General features: G+C 36.7%; 1 protein-coding gene across 9 annotated transcripts in view; it reads right to left on the reverse strand.

Moving 5' to 3' along the window:
* Positions 1–20,908, reverse strand: part of GRIA4 (glutamate ionotropic receptor AMPA type subunit 4) — a 239,829-nt gene that overhangs the window by 96,837 nt on the left and 122,084 nt on the right. The gene's annotated exons all lie outside the window — the stretch shown is intronic.

Genomic DNA, 20,908 nt, shown 5'->3' on the forward strand with positions numbered 1-20,908 from the left:
GCAAGTCTAGCTTTGACTTATCCAACCAGTTCCTAAAGCAGAAAGCATGTATTAATCCATCTTTTACTAAGTGTAAAAGCTGAATTTGTTTAAAGCAATGAAGATTGCACGCCTCAGATCCAGAGTTAATCTTTAAGAAAGACAGAAAGGACAGCTATACTTGTCAATAACATACTGATACAAATGACACAATTCAGAGAAGATCCCCCCGTCTATAATCCCAACACGAAATGCTGTAGCTTTTTACTCATCATGTGGCTGAATGAAAGATTTCAGCTCTTGAAAACTGTCCTTAGCGATGTGGCTAAACAGTGTTGTCTCTTCAACAAGAGGGTCCCATGCTTGAGTGCAGTGATGCCCAGCTGTCATTTTAATGGACCTGAAGATGCTACTGCATAACAGATTCCCCCTAAGAAGCATTAACAAGCATTCCCACAGACTGCAAGAGCAATCTTAGTAAGCTACATTTCAGAAAGAATTCTTTTGATTGTGCTGTTGCTAACCAAATAATTATCAGAGGATCTACTAAACCACCAAACCCCAAATCTGCCTCCAGTCAAATAAAAGTAGACAACTGTTTTATCAGAATATGAAGATTTTAGGACATATGAGAAACTAATTCTCTTGCATATCTAGGAGCAGTTATTTTTTTACTGGCTCCTATGACATTTGAAGTCCTTGAAATAGTAACTGAAAATCTGTATCTTCTTACCATTATGACGCTACGCAACCACACTCTGTAATCGACATTTATTACTTTTTTCTCCAATTCAGATAACATATTTAAGATAAAAATACAAGCATTTATAATGAAAACATAAACTTCATAACATATATTATCATATAAATGAGACACATTTTATGAAACAGTATTTTCTCTTAGGAAGCGAATTCAAATACTCGATGTATTGAGTGTTAAAACATTTCTATACTTAGCATACATTAACCCAATGACTGCTTTATTTTTCAAAGAACCATACAGCCTTCCTGTTAGTTGCTGCATAATTATTCTGCTTTTCCTGTTATTATATTCAATCTCCTTTTTGCCTGTAATTATCTCTGCAAATCATGACAAGATTATTTCCCAAACATTGTATTTCTTGCTTCATTTCCTACTCCCTTCCACATATAGACATACACTAAAACTACTCCAGTGTTACAGGAGTTCCAGCTTCATTTACACTGTAACTCTGACTCGATCTTTGCTACTAAGGCAGTCAACATTTATTTAATTCAGCTTCCTGACACAAATTAACATTTTCTTTGATTCAGAATGAATGGATTTTGAAACAGTAATTGACATCCTCTCATTCCTTTCTTATTTTGCTTGGACAGCTTTACTAAGATGCATTTTGATCAAAGTAGGGATTTATCCCAGTAAAATTATGGCAAATATCAGAAAAACATATAGAAAAGCTTTTCTTCTACCTTGAATCAAGCTTTGACTTTCCACATTTCATTTGCAATTGCCTTCATCTAGGCATTTGAAGCTTCTTGTCAGTAGCTGGCATTCAGATGCAGGTTTCCATGTTAGCATGTTTTTCATGTGTAGTAAAATACAGCTAAATGGTAGTAACTGGATGTGCTGCCACATCTCCATCAGAAACGTTCAGAACCCCCATGCAAGTAATCAGTTGCATGGTTATCTACTCAATGTGTAGGAGCAATATTTAATATAACAGACTGAGAAGGCTGGAGTTTCTCAGAATGAATCATGGCATTCACAGGCTTGTTTGCATAAAAATTAGACGTGCTGAGGAGAAAGGTTATTTGTCCAAAAAAATTGACTACAGCTATCAGGGGGGAAAATTAGTTGTATTTAGTGCTGCAAACATTTTATAAGGTAAACCCCCCGATGCTATTCTGGGGTAATTCTCAGAAACTTAGTGTAGCAGCTCTATTCAGATAAAATTCTTAAACTCCAGCAAGATTTTTGCCAAAATAAAGACACCAGACAGCTGTCATCTAAAAGGTATTTATTTTCTAGACATAGTGAAGAATTTCTTCTAGACATAAGGAAGAATTTCTTCACTATGAGAGTGGTGAGGCACTGGAACAGGTTGCCCAGGGAAGTTGTGGCTGCCCCATCCCTGGAGGTGTTCAAGGCCAGGTTGGATGGGACGTTGGGCAGCCTGGTCTGGTGTGAGGTGTCCCTGCCCATTGTAGAGGGTTTGGAAATAGATGATCTTTAAGGTCCCTCCCAACCCAAACTATCCTATGATTCTATAATTCTATGATTCTGCTTGTCTGCTGTTTATGCTCAGTTATGCTAAAGACAGATGAATGATTAATTTTCTGGAATGCATTCCATCCATATATTGTGGAATAATATTTCATACATAAAAGACAACTTAAAAAAACCCAGGCTAACTCATATCAGCTGAGTTACACCACCAATGCTTTTTGAAACATTATTTAAAAATATTGTATAGGACTATGCCAATAAATAAAAGTGAAATGAGTTCTCAGCTGCTTAAGGACCAGTGCTACCAACCCCACCTCGGTATACTGGAATACAACCAGAGACAGGGAAAGACACTATCATGTCATGAAAAAAACCCACCAAACATGAAAATGAAGAGTTATTCTATTCTTTTCCTGTAAAATCAGAGCCAGAGATGCCCTATCACAGATGGAAAGTCTATGTATTGGGATTGACACTACAGCTAAATATCTTACAAGCAAAATCTCTGATTTTCTTTAACACCAAACCCAACATTAGATGTGCATCTGGTCTTGCATATGCTTAGAGAAAGAATAATACTCCTTCAGAGAGACTTAGATATCTTCTGTAGGTCAAATTGTTTATAGCATTTGAGCAATTTTGGTATTTAAGAACACACTTTAAATGCAGGGGCTTAGGAGTCCAGGATTCCTCACAGTCACAGCAACATTGCTGTGATTAGAACCAACACACAACCACCCCACACCCAAGTAGTGGAAATACTGAGTAATCTTTTTTATTTTAAAATTCAGTGACCTTTCAGGTTTTTTTTAGTCTTCTGCTATGCCAGAGAGGCTTTCCCCTATCCAGTTCTGTTACAGTAGTCAATGACTTAAGTTCATTTATTTCCATTTAAATGAAAAGTAAAATCTGATATCTAAATCTCTTCAGTGTTTTCAGAATTAACTAAAGAGATAGAGGAGAATATCTTGACTTATTTTTCTGCAAGAATGTACGTGGTTGGCTTCTTTCCTTTCTATATTTTTTCTTTTTCACTTTTCTTTTTCTTCTTGCTTGCTTTTGCCAGAAATATTTCCGTGATCAATTACGGTGTCATAGCTAAATCTCAATAACTTGGATCTTCCAGCAGCCTATTCATTCTGGGAAACCATCTTCCTGGTCCCTCTAAGTGCATGCGATCATTCCTGATGGTCTTGCCAGGAGACAGATAGAAAAGTGGCTGCTAGCTCCAAACAGTAGCACCCAAAGTAATATTTCTTATTTTGGAACTATTGTGCAGAAAGTAACTTATTATTAATTTTCTATGATGAAGAGGATGCAATATTTACATGTTACTACTGTATTTTACTCTGGCTAGCACATTAAAAATACTGAATGACACAAGTTAACTGGTTAATATACTTAGAAACAGCATTTACAATACATTTGTTAGTAGAAAGGACCTCTGACGAATACAGGTTCTTTCCAAATATGGGCATCATGTAATACTTGTTACTGAAATGTAAATTCATTTTCTTCTCTTTCTGTCCAATTAACTTTCAAATAGGAATTGATCCCATTCCCAAGATTAACTATGATCCTAACAGCCACAGACACTGAAATGAAGGAGTTATTTCATGAGAGTTATGTCACTTCCATCTACTGGAATTTGCATTAGGATCAGGAGAAGAAATGATTTTTTTTTATAAATCCAACACACAGCAGGATAGAGGAATAAATGACCAAATCATTTGGTATGGATAAACCAATATATTTGACATTCAGGATTGGATTCTTGTCACTTAACTCTCGCTGTCTGTACAGTAGCTGTCTAAGATAATCATCCAAGCATTCAAATGAGAGACATATATCACATACAAAACACCCCCTTTTTTTTTTGGTCTTAGATATCTCTCAGGTGTGTTTTCCTCTTTCTCCAATGAATACTGAAAGAGTCTAGGCATGAGGCTTAGTGAGAATACACATAACTCCTCTAGCCAGACCTTGGTGAGATGAATTCAGACCCTACAGTGATGAAAACTGTATAAGACATTTACAGTATGAGTGGTGCAGGACTATATATTCAACCAATAGCTACAAACGCTCAAACTCAAGTGCATTTTAGTTTTCCTTATTACGATGAATACCTTTTAATTAATATATATTTTTGTTTTAAATTTTTGGTCAGTATTCAGATTCCAGAACTTGAACACAATCAGTAAGATTTATAAGCTCTATGATGTATGATAACCCACTCACATGCCTGATTTTTTTTCTGGTGTTGGAGCCAGAACATTCCAAAAAAAGTGTATACAAAGTGGTCAACTTAAATGACAGCGTGAAAGCTGGAATTACAGGTGTGTTCTGAGTCTTTCTTTGGTCCAATTTACAGTAATGACACATAGATTGGAAAACAAGATGGGGAGCTCAAGAAATAATCCCATCTATTCCTCTTTATCCCTCCATCCCCCATGACAGATAAATTATATTTAAATCATTCTAGATAGGTATCTATCTTTGTCCTTAGAAATCTCTAAAGAGGATTCTGTACCTTCCTAGGTAATACATTCATTGCTTAATTATCCTTATCATTAGGAGATGTTTCCTAAAGTCTAACCTAAGTCTCCCTTGGCACAATTTAAAGCCACTCACTCTTGTCCTATCACCGTTAGACCTGGAGAACAATTTGTTCCCTTCTTTAAAGCAATCCTTTACATAACTGAAGACTGCTGTTTCATTTCTTTTCTGTCTGTACTCCTTTTGCTGAAACATGATTCTTTTTTTCAGGTTTTCCTTGTGGAACATGTTTTAGTTTAGATTCTGACAATTTTCCGCACTTTCCTCTGGATATATTGCAATATTGAATCACTACTAAATATCTCCTTATCTGACAGTGACACTCATATACTTATATCTCCACTCAAATGTGTGACCAGTGTTTAACATGTATTCTAGAAATTTCATCAAGGCAAAATTTCTTTGGCTCATCTAGCAAAATGTCATGAAAAGTGTGTAAAAAGTCCTACTAGAATGAGACATCTATTTTTTTCCACAATGTCTATAAAATCAGTTTCTTCGTACCAGAAGGAAATTTGCTTTATCTCACATGATTTGTTCCTGAAAAATCCGTGTTTGGGTTGACTTAGCTTTCCAAATGCTATGTACTTTCAAAGACATCTGTTATGAAGTAGGTTATGAATTATACTATCAATGATGAGGATAATTTTCATGGAATCACAGAACAGTTGGAGTTGGAAAGGACTTTTAAAGGTCACCTAGTCCAACCCTCCTTGATCAGGTTGTTCAGAGCCCCATCCAACCTGACCTTGAAAGTTTCCAGGGATGGGGCAGCTATTACCTCTCTGGGCAACCTGTTCTGGTGTTTCACCACCCCCACTTTAAAACACTTCTTCCTTACAACCAGCCTAAATCTAACCTTTTTTAAGTTTTAAATCATTACCTCTTGTCTTATTGCTACAGGTCTTATTAAAAAGTGTGTCTCCTATTTTATTACAGGTCATCTTGGATCTATCATAAGGGCTAATGTCTAGCAGTATTTTTTAAAAAAGGAGAAAAAACCAGGAAAAACTGAACATAATTTGGAAGAAAACAGGGTATGTTCAGTTATTGATTATCTTTTTTCTTTGCTTCTCTTATTATTACTATTAATTTGACAAATATACAGCTTAGTCACAAATATGCCTTGCTTTTATATATTATAGGTTAATCCATTTTTCTCTAGTACAATGCCTTAAAGCCAAAATTCTTCCTTTCACTAAAATCTACACTCTGTAACTTTGATACTTTGATACTAATAAATTATCTTTCTTACACTATATTTTAATTGGTACAAAGGTATTTTCTAGAAATTGATAGCTTCCCAGCAACTTACCTCTCTAGTTAATACAATATTGTCTGTCCTGTGATGGTATATAGTTGTATATAGACCTTTGTGTAAACAACACCCAAAAGAACCATAACAAAAATATTAAGACTGCAAGCTAAACCACTCAAGAACTGATGGATCTTAAAATGAGCAGTAGCCTAATGCGTTCTTATTAATGTATTCTGGGGCTGTCTTTAATTATATTGTCAAAAACTACTTTTCCCTACAAGGCGTCTGCCTCAGTCTGTGCATGATACCTGTGCCCTAGGACAGAACTGACTGTGTGTACTAAATGAGGATTTGATGTTAGAACTTCTGCCTCCTTTCTATAGGGATTTGTAAGAAAACTACTCTTTTACTATGAAATACCTGGCAATCTCTGCCTATAGGCATTAAAGCAGAAAGAGAGAAAAATGCAAGAACAATCTTCGGACCAAAACAACAGGCATTCACACTAAGAAAAAATCATTTTAAGAAGACTTGAAACCTTAATTCTATCTTCGTGCACACATGACCATGTCCATATGTATTGGCGGCTAGACTGCAGGTAATTTATAGGACATTATTCCTTCTATAAGTTCTACTTATAGATCTCAAGCACATTATTTCTGATTTTAAATTTCAGTTGTGTTTGTTAGGATCTTTCAGGAATCTATATTCTCAAGTATTTAACTTTATCAGAAAAATGTAACGTGTCTTGGTAAGACAGACTTTAAAGTTTGGATGTTATGTCTATAATATGGTTACCTTTGGATTGAAATGAGTCTGAAATAAATCTTAATATTTCTTTTAAACTGACACTCAGACCATGAACTCATTAAAAGTTGATTATCTACCTCCCTATAAAACAACAAACAAACAAACTGGAGATAAGTCTAAAAATCTATGTTTTTCTTCCAGTGCCTAAAACTAGCTCATCGCTCTTCTGGTGCAGACCAGAACTGAGATGTCATTCTTTCTTTTTGGACTGGAGGTACAATTTGAGGAATATCCCATGATTTCTTATAGTGGCTTTTATTGAAGCGTAATAATATTGAAGAGTCGGAGGGAGGATCCAGGGATCTAAAGCCTGAGAGTCTGACTTTGGTGCCAGGGAAGGTCATGGAGCAACACCTTGAGTACTATCACACAGCATTCACAGGATAACCAAGTGATCACACCCAGCTGACATGAGTTAATGAAAAGCAGATCCTGCCTTTCTGTGAAAAATAACACACAAACAAGTGACAGAATTTTTAAAGCACGCAGGTGAACTAGAAGAGATATCTTCATCCCCTTCTGCCCTCTCCTTCCTATTCTCACCCCTCCCCTGAAAAGAATTTATAGGGCAAAAGGCACTTAACTGTCTCTACAAATGTTATCAGCATCATAGATATGCAGGACCGATCTTTTCCTGTGATGTTATAAGACAGATAATGCCATTTCTAGATGCTTGGATAGAGAAACAGGGGAAACTAGAATGATGTGATCTTCATACACGACTAAATCTTTTTTTGGTGTCCATATTTAAAAAATTAATGCTAAGATATTTGATGGAGTTCAAAGAAGCAATCAGGATGATTTGAGGCCAATATATAAAACATGCCTTGGAGAAAGAGACTTAGAGTAGAATTTATCTCAACTGAAAGTTCAATGGCTAAGTCTGAGTTAGTTACTCAGTTTCCTTCTGAAGGCAGTGGAGGGAAGCAGGCACCCTCTGAAGGCAATTCATAGATTTTCTTAGCATCTTTTATGACACATTTTTTCAGAGGAGGAAAAATCCCAGTATTATTTCTCAGATTTAATACCATGAACACTATTAACACAGTGTTGTGCATAGGTAAAAAGCAGGACTGAAAGCAGCCTGCAATATCAAATACCAAAGTAGGTCTTTGCTCCTCACATGACTTAGTTTAAGTTCTTCTATATCATATCTACATTTTACATGTGAAGACAAAACTTTTCATTTAAGTAGAACTAAGAGTTAGGTTACTTTTATACTTCTGATGTGGAGGATGGGCAGCTACACATAGGTATCCTTTGATTATTTCAGTGAAGGGATTTGCATACAATTACAGCGACAATCTCAACTCCTAGCAGGAAGAAACACGGGATGAAGTAAGTACTCATCATATGATTAGACTAATTTATTATGTCTCACTGAGGCAAGTTAAATTCCAAAAAGTAATCAGAAACTCATGTTCAAAGCTCTGGTAGAATGAATATATTTAACAATTGAAATTAAATTTCAGGTGTAGGAACTGACATTTACTGGGAAAAATGGAAATGGACAAAGTAAAATGCAAAGATAAAGTTAAAACAATAAAGATATTAAAAGCTGTGATTGGCCTGCCAGAAAACAGGCCAGAACAGAAAGTTGTGGTAAAATCCTGGCAAGCTTCTCATATTAAATATATGTTGATCTGGACTTTGGTTAGCTTTAACTGACCTTGGCTTAAAATGAACACAGTGGCCAGTCAATAACCACTTCATAAAAGTTAAGTGCCTGTGACGTTTCATTATACAATGGCACTTGTGTTGACCATTTTGAAAGCAAATGATCTTAAGAACTTTGTTAATTTTAAAGCTGGGTACTTTTCTTCCCCTGAACAGCTGTTTATTCACAGAAAAGTGCACTCTGGTGACATCCCAAGTGTTAATGAACATGAGTGATTTTTTTTTCTGCATAGGATCAGCCAGAAGAAAAAATTACAAAGGTTTAAAAAAATTGGAAACAGCATCTAATACAAAGGGACATTCCTTCGATATTTCCATAAAGGGCATCTCCATGAACAGAAACAAGAAGCACAATTTGATATATGCATAACTGTTACCCAGGAGAGCAGTGGTAGCAAGATACTGTTTACCTCCTGCAGAAAGCACAGAATTCTGCATGTGTCATTGGATGCCCCTGAGTCCACTGTGTCATGACCATTAGGACTGAGAGTGTCCTGGGTGGTTTAGTCTTCATCTCTCCATCTGGAGCGAGCCCATAGCATTAAAAACAATGCTAAAATATTCACCAAGGCAGAGAAAGCCACAGAAAATTACTCTGCAGCATGGTACAAAGAATAATTACCAGAAATGTGGGAAAGTTTTATTGCAATCTTTGATTCAGTGGCTAAGTAGTTTATAAAAGCTGCAGAGGGGAATTGGCTGCGAAAATATGAGAAGGTGAAAAATAAAAATACAACAGAAGGACTTTCTGTATCTGAGAGGAATGAGAAGTGAGAACCCAGTAACTGCTAAATAGATACAAAATACTTCAGAAGTCCTAGAACATATGTTTGGCATTTTAGACTGTGACTTAGATTGAAAATAAAATGGTAAACAGGGTCTGCTTTCAGTTGTACTAGTGTAAAAGCAGAAAAATCCCACTTCCACCATTTTTTGCTGTACTTGGAAATGAAAATCTATTTCTGAAAAAGTAATAAGAGATTATAATTCATCTAAGTGTATGATATTATTGAATTTATCTTGAGTTTTCTTAGAAACTGCTGCCTGGAACAACTTCCTCTATGCTTAATGCTCAAAAACTACTGTGAAAGAAACGGCTGCCCACTAGCACTTTTTTATATATTTTGGCTTCTGCTTCCACTACCCTTTTCAATGTGATTAACACAATATTATTTCATAATAGAGCCTCTTAAATGCTATAAATTACCTCAACTGTTTTATTTTCCTCAAGAGATACAATGTAGGTTTAAATTTTCCAGTCTGCTTAATGCAGCAATGTCCAGCCTTTTCAACCTGAAAGCTGAAACATTATTCCAAAAAGGTCAGTGGGCCAGAATTAATGCTTGAGGACATTTTCTCTGGAAGCAGAGTGGAAGAGAGCAGTCACCACACCCAGCTCCCTTTCTGAGGATCCTTAAGTGTCTCCAGGAGACCAGGCTACAGCTGTAAAATTGCATGTAATTCCTTAAGTCCTGTTTTGCTTGTGTTATTGCAGTTATGCCTACTGGCATCCCAAAGGAACATCCACACTGCAGCTTTGGGCTGTGACTCCAGGCTGGGATGTACGTGATACCATCTCCCATGGTACGAGAGAGGGTGACCTCATTCCTCTTGCCAAAGTTACCTTACAAATCCAGTTCTAACCCACTGAGCCAGATTTCAGGCTAATTAATTACAAATAAACAAACACACACCACCGTCACAGAAACTGGAGATCTGCCTATGCCTCCATACGAGGACAGGCTGAGAGAGTTGGGGTTGTTCAGCCTGGAGAAGAGAAGGCTCCAAGGAGACCTTATAGCCACCTTCCAGCACCTGAAGGGGGCTACAAGAAAGCTGGGGAGGGACTGCTTACAAAGGCTTGTGGTGATAGGACTAGCGGCAATGGGTATAAACTGGAGAGGGGCAGATTTAGACTGAACATAAGGAAGAATTTCTTCACCATGAGGGTGGTGAGGCCCTGGAACAGGTTGTCCAGGGAAGCTGTGGCTGCCCCATCTGTGGAGGTGTTCAAGGCCAGGTTGGATGGGGCCTTGAGCAGCCTGGTCTAGTGGGAGCTGTCCCTGCCCATTACAGGGGGATTGGAACTGGATCTGGTCCCTTCCAACCCAAACAATTCGGTGATTCTATGACTCTTACGGTATGGTTTCATCAAAGACAGTTTGCACAAATATAAGGACCAGAAAGAGTTTCTGTGCTGAGCTGCTAACACTGGAGATGATATGAGGACAACAACTTAAATATTTACGCACTGCAGGACGTCTACACCAAAGAACCTTGTGACAAGTTGTATGTAGACATTACTGCTGTTGGAAGGAGGGGATGAATTTGCAAACAACTCGTGTGGTATTTTCCCCCACAGAGACTTGGTCCTGAGGCCAGGCTCCCTCTGAGGGATGGACCTACCTTGAACCACCATGTTTAAGTGTTTTCTGAGGTTGTTAGTGACATACGCAAAAAGAAGATTCTTCCTTAATATAACAAAGCAGACATAAAATATCTGTTCAAGGAAGAATACCCTACAAGATATCAGCTTTACTTACATTTAGCTTTCTATTCATGATGGCATCTTGCCTTGTGCATCACTGAATGAACACTTAAAAAAAGCCTTGGTGGCTTAATTTAGGAACGTATTTGTGCAAGAAAAAGAATTGTAATTACTTGACAGAAATTTCTTTAAGGGTTCTCTGTCTGAAGATGTTAATATTCACTATTTAGCTTTCATCTCTGCGGTGGTTTAAATGAACTAGTCCTCTTTTTTTTTTTTTTTTTGCAAGAGCCTGGTGTTAATTCATTTTCATGATTAAAAGGTTATTCTGATCCTGAGACAATTATCGTGAAATATGAGACAGCCCTGTATGGTATGCTCTATAGTAGAGAATGTGGATAAAATTTTAGGCACCCTGCTAGGAACAATTGTTTGTATTTTCAAAAGTAATGTTCTGCTCAAAGGCCTAAGGTACTGTACAAAGTGTGCAGAAAAAACACAAAAAAGAAGAATTCAGAAAATAAAGTGACTTGGAGGTAGGGCAAGTTGTTTATTCCTACTTTTAATTAGGTCAACCAGACATTTCAAAAACTTTTTTTCTTACTTATCTGTCTGAAAATAAAACAACTTGCTTTCACGTGGATATTTAGTAATTCATTTAAAAGCAGGATGATTAAAATATACAATATGATGCAAATTAGACATCTTTGAATATGTATATATTTATATTAACATTTGTTTCCTTTAAAATATATTTAGGAGTAAATGATTTAGCTAATTACTTGGCATTTTCCTTTCTGTCATTCTTTTGCATCATCGCATATGAGTCACTACATGGTCCATATTCTAAGTTGCATTTTCACAGAATGAGAAGTAGAGAAATACTATAAATACTGCTTTTTTTCAGGATTACCTATAAAAGATAGGACAAATCTTGTTTCATAACTCATAAAATATTCATATTGACTTTAGCTGAACTACTCATGGGAGTAGAAATTGGTCCAATATTTGAAATCTGATGTAATTAAATTTTGAGAGTATTTAATTCCAAACCCCATTTAATACAATCACTGGATTTTAGGCGTACAACAACTAATTCTGTGCCAGGTGAAGATGTAATTGACAAAAATAATTTAAAGTAAGAGCTAACAAAGAACCAGAGAGAAAAATGAGTCCCTAATATGAAGGCAAAGACTTTACAGCTGGAAGGAAGGCAGGTAGGAAGGGCATCCTTCTTTGCAGGACAAGCACTATACACTTAAACTTCATTCCTGTCAGAAAGCATATTAAATGTTGCAGATAAATTTGGGTAATAAACATCAAAAATCACTGTCTAGACGGGAAGTGACTTTTTTCCCTTTTGTTAAATCTTGTCTTGACATACTTTTTTTCCAGTAGTAGAATTTTTCACTTTTTAGACAGAATGTTCATCTTTTCTTTGCAACTTTCTCTTGTACATCATTCATATAAACTCAGTTTCACAACTTCAGGATGGTCACAACATGTGTGGCACAGATTTCACATAAGAAAAGTATGGTTTAAAAAGCTACTGCATGTGTTTTATGATCATTTCCAAAAAGATAGGAGAGATTTTGATTTTTAAACAGCAAGTCTTATTTGCAAATGAACACTTGAAAAATGACCAAACATACCATAGATTAAGCATTGTTTTTTCTCTTCAGAAATCATGACATCTTTGATAGTTTGTTGTCAGCATGCCAGTACATCAATATTAGCTGTTTCCTGGCAGAGAACTAAACGAGTGAAGTATATGACATATTCAACGGACTGCAGTAGCAAAAGCCCTTTTCTACCCTCAAACGATCTCAACTGCTTAATATCCTACACAGTCAACATCAGGGTAGGGAAGATACTTTTTAAAAAAACCCTACCATGATGACAAACACTACTAAATATATAATAGACATAGTAGAGAGAGTAGAATTTATCAAGGATAACTTACAGCAAACTGCTATTTCAACATTCAGTTTGAATAGCAACTTTCTTTGTTGGCACAGTAACTTGCTCCAGGCACACTCCAGGCTTGCATGTCTGCTAAAATCCAAAAGGAATTGAACCTGTGGTCTCATGCAACTCAAAACTGCTACCAGAAATGGTCTTTATGCTGCAAGACAGTAATACTCAAATCTACATCGTTCTTTAATAACTCTTCATATCTTACTGAACAGTCTTACCTAAAAGCTACACGTCCCCATTACACTACATCTTTGGCACTCCAAAGGTTTTCTGTCCTGCAGTTCTATTACAACTTAAATTTCACAAGTTAGCTGCAATTACCATGTTCTGATGCATTTAAGCTGTATAATTGAAATACGGTTAAATATGTAGCGTTTCTTTGTTAAGAAGACCTGTGCCAATGCCTACATCATCCTTGGGAACTTCCATCTACATCCTGGAAAGGTTCCTGAGAATCTTCTTTTGTACAGTAAACCTAATAATAGCACATATATCCAAATGTTAGTTCCCATAGATGGGAATGTCAAATTCCACAACATAACCTGCAGTACAACCAATGTGTATGTGATAAACTTATCAAGTATGACTGGTAAAGAATGGATTTACAAGGTACAGTCATTCACTTGGGATATCCAAATACACTTGAAAATAAAATTAATACTAGATTGGCACTCTGCGGGTTTGCTAAATGTCTGTATTTGCAAACAACATGGAAAGGAAAATTTAGTAGGAAACCAGGCATTCAAAAGAACAGGCAATAAAGTGGGCACATTCTATAAATAAGCTTAATGGGATCTTCTTTTCATTGTATTGTTCCTTTTGGTTTTTAGGATTTGCAAGCTATCTTCATGTCGAACTCTCCCTGAAGACCAAATCCATGCAGCACTACAGTGCTTCGTTGTATTTACAGAGATTTATATGCACCTCAGTGAAATTACAGGAACCCAGATCCATAGGCTTATTGTTAAATATGATTATCTGGTTTATGATATTATTTATTTTTATTTAAAGTCTTCTTTGCAACAAAAACAAAGACTAAATCACAAACATAACGTATTCACATCAAAAGGTAAAAATTATGTTGAAAGTGTACAATAGATTGGGAAATAACCTTACATTTTATCTCTACAAAACAGAGCTAAAGACACTCAAGATCCCATTCAGTAATTCCTTTCTCATTTTTCAGAAAACAGAGTGCCAAGCTACTCCAAGTGTTTAGCCACTCTAAGGATGAGATTACAAATTAGCTAAAGACCGAAGTAATCAAGTTCAAAGATACTGGTGATAATCATATAAAAACTGTGACTGTTCCTCATTATGTGGCACAGGTATATTACCTTGAGTTAAAACCTCCTCCAATTGTCTAGAGAGTTATTATCGTTGTTCTTGCCCACACCTAAATATGCTGAATTATGAAAAGGGTATTAAACCTTTTCATGCTATTTAGTCCCACCTCATCTCTAACAATTCAATTGAGAATTTCATCTGGTGCTTTTGCTTGCCGTCTGATAAACACACAGGTCTTGTTTCTAGCCTCAGTAAGCAGCTGAATCTAAGCCTGTGACGCAATCCTTCCTGGACACCTGCTCTATCCTCCGTTATTTCCCTGAAAACAGGCCTTTGTAACCCACCCACCATCCCATCAGAATATGTGGACCCTGTGCACACTAAGGATGAAAAAATGTGAATCTAAAAGCAGGTTACTCTTTTTGTATGCATAGTCCCAATGAAACCCGAAGTACTTACAGTAATCTACTGGAGGAATTCAGTCAATTATATGGCAATCCAGGTAAAATAAACAGTCAGTGAGGTAGAAAATGCTTTTCAAAGGGGCTTTTAATGAGTACCTGTTTAATTTTTTATTCAAGAGGCCAGCGCATTTTGCTGGTCAAAAACCTTAGGTTTTGGGGTTTTTTTTAATGTGATAGGTAAAACATAACACCGGACAAACAGCAAGAGAAGAAAAAGTCCTCCTGAAAATACTGGTTAGGTATCAAGGATTGGACAAAACCCCAAGGGAAATTAATTAATTTCCTAAAAGCCCTGTCAAAGACTGGTGTATCATATAAGGAGTGGATCCCAGCAGACAGAAGATGTCCCCTCCAGACAGTGAGATATAAGAAGAAACAGAGGGGCAAACTGTATAAAAGGGTCAGGCGGCTCATTTTCACAAACTTACTTTTTCTTGACAAGTATAATCCTGATAATTCTTAGGTTTTATTTTCTCAGCAGCCTCCTCTTTCTTTTACCTTAGTGGTATTTCTAGACAGGCAATATTGTTGACCCTTGGTTTACAAATCTGAATCCTAGATGTTCATGTAGGATTTGAAGAGGATCACTTTGTATTTATCTTCAACTCTCCTTGGGCTGTTCAGATAATGATGATTTTCCTTAATGGCACTGACATTTGCAAACGTAAGACAATACAAAGCCTAGGACTTGGGGGAAAATGTTTGGTAATTGCAAAGCAACAGAAGTTCCTATTTTATACTATCAGTATTATGGATTTTATTGATTGGTTATTGACAATCGTTGATTTATTTTCCATAGTTTTTTTGAAGCATTCTATAGTACTTATCATTACTATAGGTTTGAAGTCAAAAAGGGAGTTTGACCCCACCCTGAAATGAACATTATTAACTGACAAATTACCAGACATCTCTGTCCTCTATTCATATACTATTGGATATGACATCTTCCCCAAAAGGGTATATATGCCATTTAAAAAGTTGATACTGAAACACTATATTAGAAAGCACATGATATTTGAGCACACATGACCTTTTTCAAATAGCAGAAGTAAAATTCATTTCATCACAAAACACCTGCACAGAAGCTAACCATAAGACAAGAATTATCAATTTCCCTTATAAAAGTACTTCATAGTCTTTTCTCCATAAAGCTCTTCTCAATGGTGGTTCTGCAACCTCCTTCCACTTTTGCTTAATAACGTTTTGATTTCCAAGATAGATTCACTATTTTTTGGCATTTCTGCACTGCTTCAGTTTGAGCCAACACTATTCTTTAGCTTAAAAAGTTCCACTTTCTTGATTACTTTTACTCTCCTAGTATATTTAAGAAACCAAATCAACTTTCATTTACAGAAGAGCATTTTTACTTTCCTCTCATGACACAGGCTGTGCATAGTGATAATAATCCTTGCAGATCTTCCCAGAATCACTCTTTCTTAAAGAGAAGCTACAAGAATTGGCATGGTGAGATGTGTAGTGCACCCCTATGTAGCTGTTTCATACATCTATGCTCCAAACAACAACAAAGAAAGCTTTATTTATCACGATTAGCATTATATATACGAACACCAACAATCTTATTTTTAAAGCAAAAACTATTTATTTGTTCTAAGTTTAGGAAGAAATACAAACCCATTAAAAACTGTTAGGAAATGCATAAGCTATTTAACATAACTGAGCACAAAATCTCATGAGATAATCATATCTTACAGCACCTTGAATCAAGGGTGGTAGCCAAGTAAATTCAGATCTCAAGGGGTAAAATTATCTCATGAGGCCTACGTTCCCCTGAGACTTGTCTGAGTGTTGTTAGAAAAATGTCCAATATTTAAAAAACCCTTTATACTTAAGAAGAAAGATGAAATATGGAGCTCAGAAAGCAGAACTGTAGTTTCCAATGAATCAGTGAAGACCATAAGTTATGCACAATAAGCTGCCACTCTTTAACATGTTTAGTAATAATGAGAAATGGATAAAAAAATCCATTTAGACAGCATTTTTGTGGGGCTAGGGACTTGCCTGTCAGATCTTCTATATTGCTTTTAAAGAATATATTACAACACCTACTGTAACCATTAAGATGAGGAAATCCCGTTTTTTCTCCCCTTATTAATGTGCATATACTATGGATGTTTCTGCTCCTTGTTCACACTGCAGAACTCATCTTATTTAGGGACTGAAACTGTTAAGACCTCATACAGTGCTCAAAAGACATCTACTGATGCCAAATAGTTTACACGTCTATTCATGTTTTGTTTAAAAACCACAAAAGGCACGGAAAGGAGAGTAAAACATAAAACCAACTATTTAAGAGCGGCATAAAAAGAAAAATGTGCACATTTGTAAATTAAGAGGTTAATTAAAGAAGAGAAAAATATTCTAATGTGCTTAATATGAACTACTCTATTCTTTCTAACATGGTTCTCCGGGGAAGAAGAGGAATGAAAACAGTAATGCATATAATACACGATCTCATTACCAGTACTGAATGTGTCCCTTTCTCTGTTTCCCGAGTTCTAAATGCTCAAAACTGTAAAAATTACATAGACTTCAAGGCCTTTAATGCAGTCTCCCACAACTTCATTATCTCTAAATTGGAGAGACACAAGGCAATGGGTGGTTTCAATAGAGGATGAGGGATGATGTGATTGAGAGCAGCCCTGTGGAGAAGGACTTGGGAGTACTGATTGATGATAAGCTCGATATCAGCTGACAATGTGCACTTGCAGCCCAAAAGGGCAACTGTATCCTGGGCTGCATCAGAAGAAGTGCGGCCAGCAGCTCAAGGGAGGGGATTGTCTCCCTCTACTCTGCTCTCATGAGACCCCAACCTGGAGTTCTGTGTCCAGTTCTGGAATCCCCAAGGATATGGAACTGCTGGAATGGGTCCAGAGGAGGACTATGAAGATTTCTCAGAGGGCTGGAGCACCTTTGCTATGAACACAGGCTGAGAGAGTTGGGGTTGTTCAGCCTGGAGAAGAAAAGGCTCCAGGGAGGCCTTAGCGTGGCCTTCCAGTATGTGAAGGGGCTACAAGAAATCTGGGGAGGGACTTTTTACAAAGGTACCAAGTGATAAGACTGGGAGGAATGGCTTTAAATTGGAAGGAGGAAGATTTACCTTAGACGTTACGAAGAAATCGTTCATTATGAGGGTGGTGAGGAACTGGCATAGAGAAGTTGAGGATGCTCCATTCTTGGAAGTGTTGAAGGCCAGGCTGGATCGGGGCCTTGGACAGCCTGGTCTAGTGGGAAGTGTCCCTGCCCATGGCACAGGGGTTGGAACTAGAGGATCTTTAAGGTCCCTTCCAGACCAAATCATTCTATGACTCTATGATTCTAGGATTCTATAAACTCCATTGCTGCAACTTTTGAACACTGCTTCCTGTACTTCTGCTGGGCATCACAAGGAAGAGTCTGTCTGCTTCTACAAGCTCCACCAGGCAGCTGAAGACTGCAACAAGATCCTTCTCTTCTTAAGGGTGAACAAACCCAGCGCATTGTTGATTCATGTCCAACTCATCAGGACCTCAGGTCTTTTACTTCAAAGCTGCTTTCTATTCCATCAACTTCCAGGGCTTACTGTTGAGGTTATTTTGTCCTAGGTGCAACACCTGTATTTGTGTTTGTTGAACTTCATTTATGTCCAACACATCAATCAATTCCTCCAATCTGGCACCATTAGCCAAACTGCTTTGTCACAGTGTTCAAGTAATTATTAGAATTAACAAAGATAATGAATTCCCTTAGGCATGCCAACATACTTGGCTGCAAACTGGGTTTTGCATAGCTAATCGCAAACCTTCCGGCCAGATGATGCAGACAATTTTACCCCCATCTTATCACCCATACACCCAAACTGTATCTCAGATGCTGATAGCATAGGAGATAATGTCAAACACCTTGCTAAAGTAAAACTAAACATATACTGCCTTTTCTCTTGTCCATGGAGCCAGTATTTTGATCTTATAAAGCCATCAAAGTAGTCAGGCACAGGCTTACCCTACTAAATCCATGCTGACTATTCCCGTTCATCTCCTTGTCTTTCATATATGTACAAATGTATCTGCTTAATAATCCTCTTGTAGACCAACATGAAGCTGAGCAGATTCCCCAGATCCTCTTTCTTCCCTGGCTTGAAGGTGTCCATTAAGTTTTCCTTTTCCCAGTTATCATGAAACTCTTCTGGAACAAGATCTTTTGAAGACCACAGAGATAATAATGTCAAATGGTTCCCTCATCGTCCTTGGTTGGATCCCATCTAGTCTGTATAATTCCAGTTGGCTTAAAAGGTCTCTCACTCAGTCCTTCTTTACTGCTATTCCGCCTCTAAGCTTAGTGATTTGGAAGGACTCACGGCAGATCTTGCCAGTAAAAATCAATAAAGAAGGCACTGAAACGTTTGTGTCCTTGTCCACTGAGCAGTGGATTCACAGGGATTCACAGTGGATTCACTCCTCCTTTTGCTATGAATATGCTTTCAGAAGCTCTTCATATCTCCTGTTGGTTTTTGTTCCACTCCACTGCATGCTTGAGCCATATTTCTCTAATCCTCCAGCTAGCCTATCCCTGCTTCCATCTTCTGTGACCTTCCCCTTTGCATCCTTCCCAGTCATCTTCTTCATTGCTTGTTTCAAGAAATTATCTGGATGCTCTCCAGAAATCTCCTGAATGCTTGTACTCTGCCTTATTGCCTTTCTGCCAGATATCAGGGCAGCTGAAGTCCTCTAAAAATACCAGAGCCTTCAGTACTGAGGCTTTCTCCAGCTGTCTAAAGGTTTTAGAAGTCAATTCTTAGACTAAAGGAAGGCCTCATAAGTATATTTTTGACTTCTAATAAAAATATTATGAAAGAAATGCTTACAAAATATTAACTACTGTTGTGTAAACAACAAATAATAACAATAATAGTATTATGAAGTATCATATCTTGGAAAACCATATTTGTGTGAGTTCCCATTCATTGTTTGCTTTAGACCCTTATAAAAATAAATTATTTTGCAACACTTTTTTGAGTATAATCCGTATATGTGGGATAAAGCAGAAAACCTGAACACTTGTCTGATTTGACTGGATTTTTTTTCCATTTAAAAAGACTAATAATGGGGTAAGATTCAAAATGTCAAATAATACATTACTTATATTTTGTTTTCTCACTTTATTTCCCCATTAATTTCTCTCTTTTCATTTCAAGGCATGAAAAGTGGTATAAAACGGTAAGCAGTCAATGCAGCATGTCTCTAGTCTTGCATCAGCTTACACAGTGGGCTGGATAAATTGGCTATGATTCCAGGACTTTATATAGCTTTCATTATCTTTTTTTTTCTGCAACAAAGGAGGTTTAGAAAAGCAACATCCATCCTCTTGCATATTATACTCTAAATGTAATATAAACCACTTATAGTAGTGCTTACCTATATAATTAGAGGAACAAAGCTCTCAATTGAATGATTTTATACAGATCCTTCATAAATTAAGCCAGTGTTATGCCCTCTTTACTCCCAAGGAATTGCTAAATTCTGATAACAATTCACATACTTTCTATAAAAATAAAGTGGCAAAAAAAGCGCAAAACAAAACTCAAACCAAACCAACAAGCAAAACCAAGAAGCCCCAGCCTTCGGAGTACAGCCTTTATTTTCTAAGCTAATAAATATGCATATACAGGCACATACCCTAACACTTACAATAGTTAGCATCTCTTCCTCCCAATCAGAGCTTGTTTTAGTACCAATCCTAGTTCCATTTGCCTTTACAATTAGTATTGAACTCTCTCTCTAAGATCTCTGAATCTATACATTTGCAATTCCAGTCTGTTTCTCTGACTGAAACTTGTCCTCTGCTTTTTTCCTGCTTCCTCATGAGCTCGGGATCAATATGAATAATTTGCCTTCTTAAACTGGCTATTTACTTTTTAAAATATTGTAATAACATAAAAAACACATCTTATTTATAAAACATGCTTTTAACATATACATAACTCTCTAATAAGTTATCATATTAAATAAAGTAATATACAATCTTATTTTTGCAGTTTAAATTCCTTAATGTTTAGAATATTGTATTTATTCTGCAGTTTAAATGCATCATAGCTTCCATCCTTTTTCTCAGCTATTTCAACATCATTTTATTAATTTTATTAATTTCTGATAGACATAATTTTTCCTCACTCATATCCATCCACAGTGTTAATCAATGAATGTCTCATA

This window comes from Phaenicophaeus curvirostris, chromosome 1 (genome assembly GCF_032191515.1).
Source record: "Phaenicophaeus curvirostris isolate KB17595 chromosome 1, BPBGC_Pcur_1.0, whole genome shotgun sequence".
Lineage (NCBI taxonomy): Eukaryota > Metazoa > Chordata > Aves > Cuculiformes > Cuculidae > Phaenicophaeus > Phaenicophaeus curvirostris.